The 8,183-nt window shown below is 47.2% G+C and overlaps 1 long non-coding RNA gene across 1 annotated transcript in view; it reads left to right on the forward strand.

Moving 5' to 3' along the window:
• The first annotated feature begins 1,920 nt into the window (after positions 1–1,920).
• The window catches only part of LOC106960748 (uncharacterized), a 22,974-nt gene continuing 16,711 nt past the window's right edge, over positions 1,921–8,183 (forward strand). The window contains exons 1-2 of the long non-coding RNA XR_001427633.1: positions 1,921–2,316; positions 5,721–5,806. This is a non-coding gene — a long non-coding RNA (uncharacterized LOC106960748). The remainder of the gene's footprint in view (positions 2,317–5,720; positions 5,807–8,183) is intronic.

The following is an 8,183-nucleotide window of genomic DNA, read 5'->3' on the forward strand; positions in this document are numbered from 1 at the left end:
GGTTCCTGGCGGTCCGTGGCGGTTCCTGGCTGTCCGTGGCGGTTCCTGGCGGTCCGTGGTGGTTCCTGGCGGTCCCGCCCTGCAGTCGGCAGACGCCGATGTTTTGACCGCCTCTGTTCACTGAAACGCTGATGATCAGACAGGAAGTGGTCATCACTGCTTCACCATCAGGACAGAAGAGATGAAACTCTGACCAGAGGAGGTTTGGGTCTCTGCTCATTGGAGTCGATTTGTAATGAAACATTTCAGTGATGAAGATGATTCTGGACAATCAGATTCATGCAGCTGAAAGGACGAAGAGTCTGAGCTGTAATCTGAATCTCGTTGTTGCACTCAGGGTTTATAGTCACAGGTCTCTGTAGCAGTCAGTGTCACTTGGTCCATGTAATCAGACGCTTCCTCACAAAGAGCAGCAGAGGCTCCAGAAACCAGAGTAATTAGCAAATTACACTAAACTGCAGCTTTAACGCAGCTGCTCCTTTGTTCTGCTCTCACAGGATTTAATCCCAGCCAGCACACACACTGATCAAATAATTAATGTGTGTGTGTGTGTGTGTGTGTGTGTGAGAGAGAGAGAGAGAGAGCTGGCTCAGGACTCAGGTGAGTTTCCTTTAATCATTTACAGCGTTTACTGCCTGACCTCTGACCCCGTGGCTTTGGTTGACTAACAGCGCCAGCAGGCAGGATGCCGACGTTTATGGTGCAGAGAAACGTTTCACGCTTTATTCTCTGGAAAACATATTGATATGGTTTGTTGGAACTCAGAGAAAATCAAACTCCAGCAGAAACAAACGGGTCCGAAGTGACGGAGGAACATTTGGATCGTCTGATTTTAAAATCTGAAATCTGCAAAAAGTCATGAAATGGAAAAAATACCTTCATCTCCAGATTAGACACTGCCTGCTCGTGTTCTCTCCACTAGACCACACCACCTAAGCATCAAACTTCCTTCCCCAGCTGAAGTTTTGCATGCAGACCCATGCAGCATTCGTCTTGATTTCTGTGCAGCGACGCATTAATGCATTTCTACGTATTTATGCACCAACAGAGCAGGAGGAAGCTGCAGTTTGTTGTTTCCACAGCTGAAGCAGCTGACAAACGACTAAACCAGGAGAAAATCTGCAGCATGTTTGGACACAAACACAGAGACGTTCATGTCTGCTGGAGGGACGATGTGTGAACGTCTGCAGGCGCTGAAGCTCTGCGGCTCCACATGTGTGAAAGAATCAACGGCGTGAAGAAAAAAGAGGAATGGCATGAAAAAAAACGGAAGAGATGGTTTAATTTCTAAAAATGTTTCCAACCAAAAAGGAAGAGGTCTTCAGATGTGTTAAGAGACAAAGAAGGAAGAAGTTAGAAATGAGAGACGAGTTATGAGTGAGAAACGAAGACATGATGATCAACGCCGAGTTTAAAGACTGAAAACTGATTTTAGAGCCTGAAACACAAACATGTTCAGCTCTTATTAGCATAACCTTCATCGGCTGAATCAGCACTGCTGATGGATTCTGGACGGTTGTTTGGAAGATGGTTTCTGATTTGAGATATTTACAGTTTTTTAGTTATTAACTAACCAAAAACAGAAATAATTCAATGTTTGAGCTGCAGAAACCATGTTGAGGTCAGAATGTGACCCACAGCTTCACTTCGTCTCCAATTCTTGGTTTTAAATCATTTTGAGTTCAGGACGAGTTCCTGCAGCCCTGACTAAAACCTGGACAGGCCGTTCTGCTCTGAGAGCTGGGTTCAAGTCTCTGATGCTTTCAGACGCATCGCTGCTCCTCAGCCTGTCAGAAAGTTTCCTGTCCGATTCCAGGATCGTTAAAACATCAAACATTTAGTAAGTTCTTGTTACCTGAATGTTTCACTGCAGATCTGTAAAAGACTCAACTGCCCTGATTGAGATGCATCTAAAACCAAGTCAACAAACAGATTTAAAACCAGATGTTTGTGTCAGCTGGCCACCAAAACATCAGAAGAAAACCAATAAACTTTGTTAAAACTGAGCAGTTTGCTTCCATCTCAGCATTTAAAACCCAACATTTTAACTAAATCATGAGCAGCAGAGGACGACCCGCCGGGTCAGCCGGTCCGATCCGGTCCGGTCCGGTCCGATCCGGTCCCGTCCCGTCTGATCCCACCAGGTCGCTCCTACAGTTGGAGTTTTGTTGTTGAGTGAAACACGGATTTAAAGTAAATTGGCTGAAAGGTGTTTAGGAATGTCGGTTAAGCTGCTGTTTGTGTTCATGCTCAGGTCAGCCCTACAGGTTCGCCTCAACCACAACATCACCTCCTGCTGAACCGCTGGAGGCCGAGGTGAGAGAGGAGTCACACACACACACACACACACACACACACACACACACCGCTACAAGTTAAAACACCAACATTAATCAGAACTTAAACACCACCTCTTGAGATCAACGGAGCGCGGCGGCGGTTTTTCTGCGCCGCTGAGGAAGATGAAGGGATGACAAAGCAGCGACACGGTGAAAGTTTGGATGAAGGATAAAAACTCATAGGCAGCGACCCAATCAGAGGACACATTCAGGATTTATTTGTTTTTTCTGGAGGATTTCATTCCCAGATTCGGAAGCGGAAAAGAAGAGAAAAGGTGGTCAAACAAAACAAAACAGAGGAGAAGCTTGGTTGTGTGTTTAGTTGAATTGCCACTCATCGGTTTGCAAAAGAACAAACACACACTCCTCTGCATGCACACACACTGCGATGATTACCATACTCCATATTACTGGTGTACAGATAACTGCTTGGCTCCCACAGGCCTGCCAATCCACTGTAATCCCTCAAACACTCTGAATTTTCATTTCAAACAAAAGCTAAACTGCCAGAAGACACAGGAAGCATTATGTTGCTCCTTCTTCCTCCTTCGCTCGCTCGGCTTCTCCATGGAGACGATTCCTCCGCTCTCCTTTATGTTATCAGGATTTATGACATCTAATATCTGGATAATGTATTTGTCCTTTCAGCAGCTATAAAAACATTTTTATTTCAAAGATTATATCATAACTTCAGTAGTTGGTCTGATTGGAAGATGTTTTCTAAAATCAGAAGAAGTTAAAAGAAACATCCAGAACCTTTTCACTTTCTGAATCTGTCGATATTTATTACAAATTAAAATGTTTGGTGTCAAATCATACATAATTGGACCCATAGAAATCATATTTACCGATTTTTAAAACATCCAAGATGGCCACCATGGCTGTAATAGAGAATATACGTTTGCGCTAATATCATTACTGCCAGCGGTGGAGACAGGTAACCAAAACTAATTCACTAAGCAAGAATCCAGCTATGCTAATGCTAATGCACTAAACACATAAAAAAGGTAACATTAAACTGCTGAACAGATAAAAAATAACACTATCCTGCTAAACACACTTCAACAATAAGCTAATGCTAACCACTAAAACAACAGACTCTGTGTGACAGACTGGCGCTATGCTGAAGCTACATGATGTAGCTTTAAAGTTACATCATCACTGGTTCAAAAGGCTCTAAAAACGGCGGCCATCTTGTAAAATGGCCGTCATCCTGAAATTCGAGTGGCTAATATGAAAAACATGCGAGTTGAGGGGTGAAAATACAAACTTATGACAAAACATGTTCACAGAAACATGCAGCACGAAGTGTCTCAGAGCTGCTGCTGTCGTCACTGAGGACTCCGTTTCCATGGTGACCGACAGGTGAGCCAGTAAAGGCGATAACAAAAGACAAGAGCAAATCCAGCGAGGTGGGAGAGATAAGCTAATGGAAACTGGAGATCGCACTCAGCTGACATGAAGAAGACGACGGAGGCTGGAGGGGATTTCATGACATTTTTATTTCTGTTAGAAACAGATTTTAAGCAGAAATGATTGAAATAAAGTCCAGGTGGCGCTGCAGCGCTTAACGACGGCAGCTTCACTTCAGGGAGATAACGGTTAATGATACAAATGATTCTGATGTTCAGGAGGAGCTTCCTGCTTCTGCACTAAAGGTTCCTCATCTGCAGAACCGAACCGAACGGGATCCAGACGTTTCGGTGGATGAAATCATGGAGATCTTTGCAGCGAAGCAACATTTATTTCCAGAGAACAAAGAAGTTTCTTTCATTCTGATTTTCATTCCCTGATGTCTCCACCGCTGCAGAAACCCTCCGTCACCAAACCAAATTACCGGCGGTTCTTCCGGGCCTCCAAAGGCCTCCTTGTTCGGGTCCAGCCAGGCGGCAGGGCGTCCTCCGGGCCGCTGCTGCTGACCCCCGGCGTGGCTCCCAGTCTGGTTCTGGCGCCCTCCATTAGCCTAATTACAGCCATGAAAGAGGTGCAGAACAAGGCCGGCATTAGGGCCAATTAGGCCCGCCCACAGCGTGTTGGGTTTCCCTCAAACACAACAAGCTGAAGGTTTCACATCCATCCTCCCACTGATGCTCCTGAATGAAGGGTGAAGCAGTGCAGGGGTCTGAACCAGAGCTGCTGCCCACCTTGACGTGAGACGCCTGGAGCTCAGAGAGGGAGAGGGAACGTCCTGTGTCCGTCCACTCATGCAGGGATGGCGAGCCGGCGGTAATTTGTGGCTGTCAGGAAGATAATAAGGCTTGTGTCCTCCCTTCAAACACAACGGTGGAGATGCTCCTGTTAGGACAACCGTCCTCTGTCTGGCTTCCAGGAGGAGCCTGAAGCTACGGGTCGACTGGACTCGGCACGTCAATCAATGTTTAAAATCCCTCCAGAAACGGATTTAACTCCTGCAAATATCAGATTCAAAATGATTCGCCTGACGGTCGAGTCGAGCTCGAGAAAACCAAACGCAACGAAAAGGTAACCTGAACAAAGCTGGGCTGTAGAGCAGCGCAGTAGACAGAGTGCCGTTCTGCTCCTATCAGTCACACAGCCCAGAAGGTTTGGACCCGACTCACCTGCAGTTACAACGATGTTGAACAAAAGTTAAAAATGGGAAAGGTTTCAAAATTATATCCTCAAGACAAAAGCAGTAAAAAACAACATGCTGGTTTACTTTGGGCCTGTAAGTCTGCAGGTCTGACTTAAACTCTACTTTAAGAAACTCAAATCCATTTGTTTTTGCACAAATATGACCAACATCCCACTTTTCCACAGCAGCCTGATGTTTTCACCCAAAAATGACCCGATCTGAGTCCGTTCCACAACAGGAACTGCATCAAACCCGGCGGTTTTCTGCAGTCTGAACGTTCAGGTCGCACTTTCACATCGTCACTGTGAGACATGCGTCATAATTCTGCAGCAGAAGAAAATAATAATAATGAACCGACGAATATCTGAGTCAGTGAACGCATCACATCCCAAAACGCAGCTACACTCTTACCAAGCATTTCTTCTCTGGGTTTTAGAGCAAATATTTCAGTACAATTGAAATAAAACTAAATTAACTTACATTTAACTTTTAAGTAAAACACAGGAGCTTGTTTCAAGTCAATAATTCCTTAATATTTATGAAAAACGAGACATTTTTCCGTATTATAAGTGAAATAATCTGCTAGTAGATGTGTAAAATAGGCTCCTGTAAATTGCTGAAACGTTACCTGTAAGTTAGTTTTATTGCAAGTGTACTAAAACATTTGCACTAAAAATTAGACAAAAGCATTCAAAAGATGTTAAGATTGTGTGTTTTTGCAGTGAAGCAGAAGTATTGAGGAAAGACGTTTATCTGTTAAATCACTGACTGAATGTTGTTCCTCTCAGTGTTTCCAGTCAGCTTCATTTCCATGTCTGCACTGGGAGCAGCGACCAGCGCGCCGCTCGGCACGTCAGGAATCTCCAGCCAGAAGGTGATTAATTGTGAAATCTGTCTAGAACAACACAAAGCCAAGTCACGGCGCTCGCAGAGCAGCTTACCTAAGACTCGCTTGCTGTCAACACTCTGTGATATGATCTATACAGAGGATGAACTTTCCCTGTTTGGGGCTTAACTGATAAACCACATATACAGATAACCACAGGCAGGCGCACTCCTCAGTGGGTGTCAAGAGCAGGTGAACAGCCACCTGCCATGTGAGCTTCACGCACTATTAGTCAATTCAGGATGTGCTGCTGGTGCCAAGAAGAGCAGCATTAACAAATTTGACAAACTGTCGAGCTGTAGCTGCGTGTCGCTGTTGTTTATTTAAAGATGGCGGCTTTAGCTCGCTATTTCAGAAGCTAACAAAGAGCTGAGGGTGCAGATCAGCTGACTGACAAATACTAATTTAGGATATTAACGTTTTCATTCATTGTTTTGGTATTTTCTTATAAATTAGCACTTATCTGATGTCCCTCAATGCCATCCAGTCACCGGATCAGTAACCAGACCTGGCAGAACCTCAGCCTCAATGCAGCTGTTCTGTTTCTGGACTCAGAGGTTCCTAAAGCATGCTTTCCCCTCCTGATGGTCCGGTCGACCCGGTTTTACTGGAACCAGAACTCCATCATCTGCTCAGCTGCTGTGGTTCTGAGTCACAGCAACCTGTTCCCCTCCTGGCCTGTGGGGGGCGCTGCACCAAGAATCACTGAAGGAAACGGTTTGGCGGTCCAGAGTTCGATTACGGATTCACAGCTCACCAAACGAACCGGACTTTCTATGCAAACGGACCGGGTCAACTGGACTCCAACCATCCGTGGTTTTGGAAGCTCTTTGTTCAATGAAAGGCAGAAGAAGTTCTGTCTTCATTTTGCTACAGATGTGATTAAAATGGAGCTCTAGTCAGACTGGACCTGGACGAGTTAGCCTGAAGGGAAGCTAAGGCCACAGTGAAACTCGGCGATGGCAGAGTCATGCTGTGGGGTTGAACTGTTCCAATGATTTGAGACGTCAGGTCTGGTCTGCTGAAGGGAGCTGACCCTGTTTGGTGTCAGGATTTCATCGCTCAGGTTACAGCACAGCTTCTGCTTGCAGATAATGTTGGCTTTACTCACACTTGTGCACTGCAGTGTAGAGAGAGCAGTGATTGAGGCTGGGGGAACCGTGTGGACACCAGGCTGAGGGCCGTCCGAGGAACCCGGTCACCTTATCAGCAGAGAGGTGGCTGTGTTCGCAGAGATTAAACAACGCAGCCGCCGAGGCCTAAGGAAGCGCAGGAAAACCAGAAACTGCAGCTACTGTTGTTGTTAGCTGAGGAGAAAATCCTTGTTCCCAACACTGATAAGGACATAAAGTGTTTGTGTCCCCAAGGGGGCGGGAGGCAGATCCAGCCTCGGCAGATCTACTGTAATGAATATCAATGGCGAGGAATGGGGCTGCTCCCTTCCCTTTGGGCCTCCGGTTCGCTTTCCGCCTCTCTTCTGCTGTCAGAACTGCGACAGGGACGCTATGCATGAAAATGCGCAGCTTAATATATGGTAATGCTATGTAAACACGAGCTGATCTGAGAGGAAGGTTTTCAGGGAGAACAGATTGACGGTCGTCTGCGCTCAAAGCCGAGTCGGCGAGTATATCTCCAGGCCCAACAGTAGCCTGTGAGCGCACTTATCTGCAAATGAATATGATACAGTACAGGAAGAGGAGAGGAAGAGGAGAAGGGAGGACGAAGGGGGCTTGGTGGTTACTGCAACCTCAGCATGGCCCCCCTTCCTCACTCCTCCTCCTCCTCGTCACCTGAGCTGAGCGGGTTTATTTAAATTGGTATCAGGGCCGAGAGGTTAGAAATCACACACAGGGTTCAGCTACCACTGAGAGCGGCCCGTCTGGTGGGGGTTCGGCTGGAAGCCGTGTGGGTTTCCTGGCAGGTCCGACATCCTGACACAAGCAGCGCCGCATTCCTGCGCCGAGGAACCTCATCATCCCGCTGCCACCTTAAAATAGCCGCTGGTCGCTTTGCACGCCACAACAGGACGGAGACGGAGGACGGAGACAGAGGACGGAGGACGGAGACGGAGGATGGAGACGGAGACGGAGGACGGAGACAGAGGACGGAGACAGAGGACGGAGGCAGAGGACGGAGACAGAGGACGGAGACGGAGGACGGAGACGGAGGACGGAGGCAGAGGACGGAGGCAGAGGACGGAGACAGAGGACGGAGGCAGAGGACGGAGACGGAGGACGGAGACAGAGGACGGAGGACGGAGACGGAGGATGGAGACGGAGACGGAGGACGGAGACAGAGGACGGAGACAGAGGACGGAGGCAGAAGACGGAGACCGAGGATGGCCGCATCGGACCGCGGCGGTGGA

Source organism: Poecilia latipinna, unplaced genomic scaffold (genome assembly GCF_001443285.1).
Source record: "Poecilia latipinna isolate Pla-1442-1.1 unplaced genomic scaffold, P_latipinna-1.0 Scaffold1224, whole genome shotgun sequence".
In the NCBI taxonomy this organism is placed as follows: domain Eukaryota; kingdom Metazoa; phylum Chordata; class Actinopteri; order Cyprinodontiformes; family Poeciliidae; genus Poecilia; species Poecilia latipinna.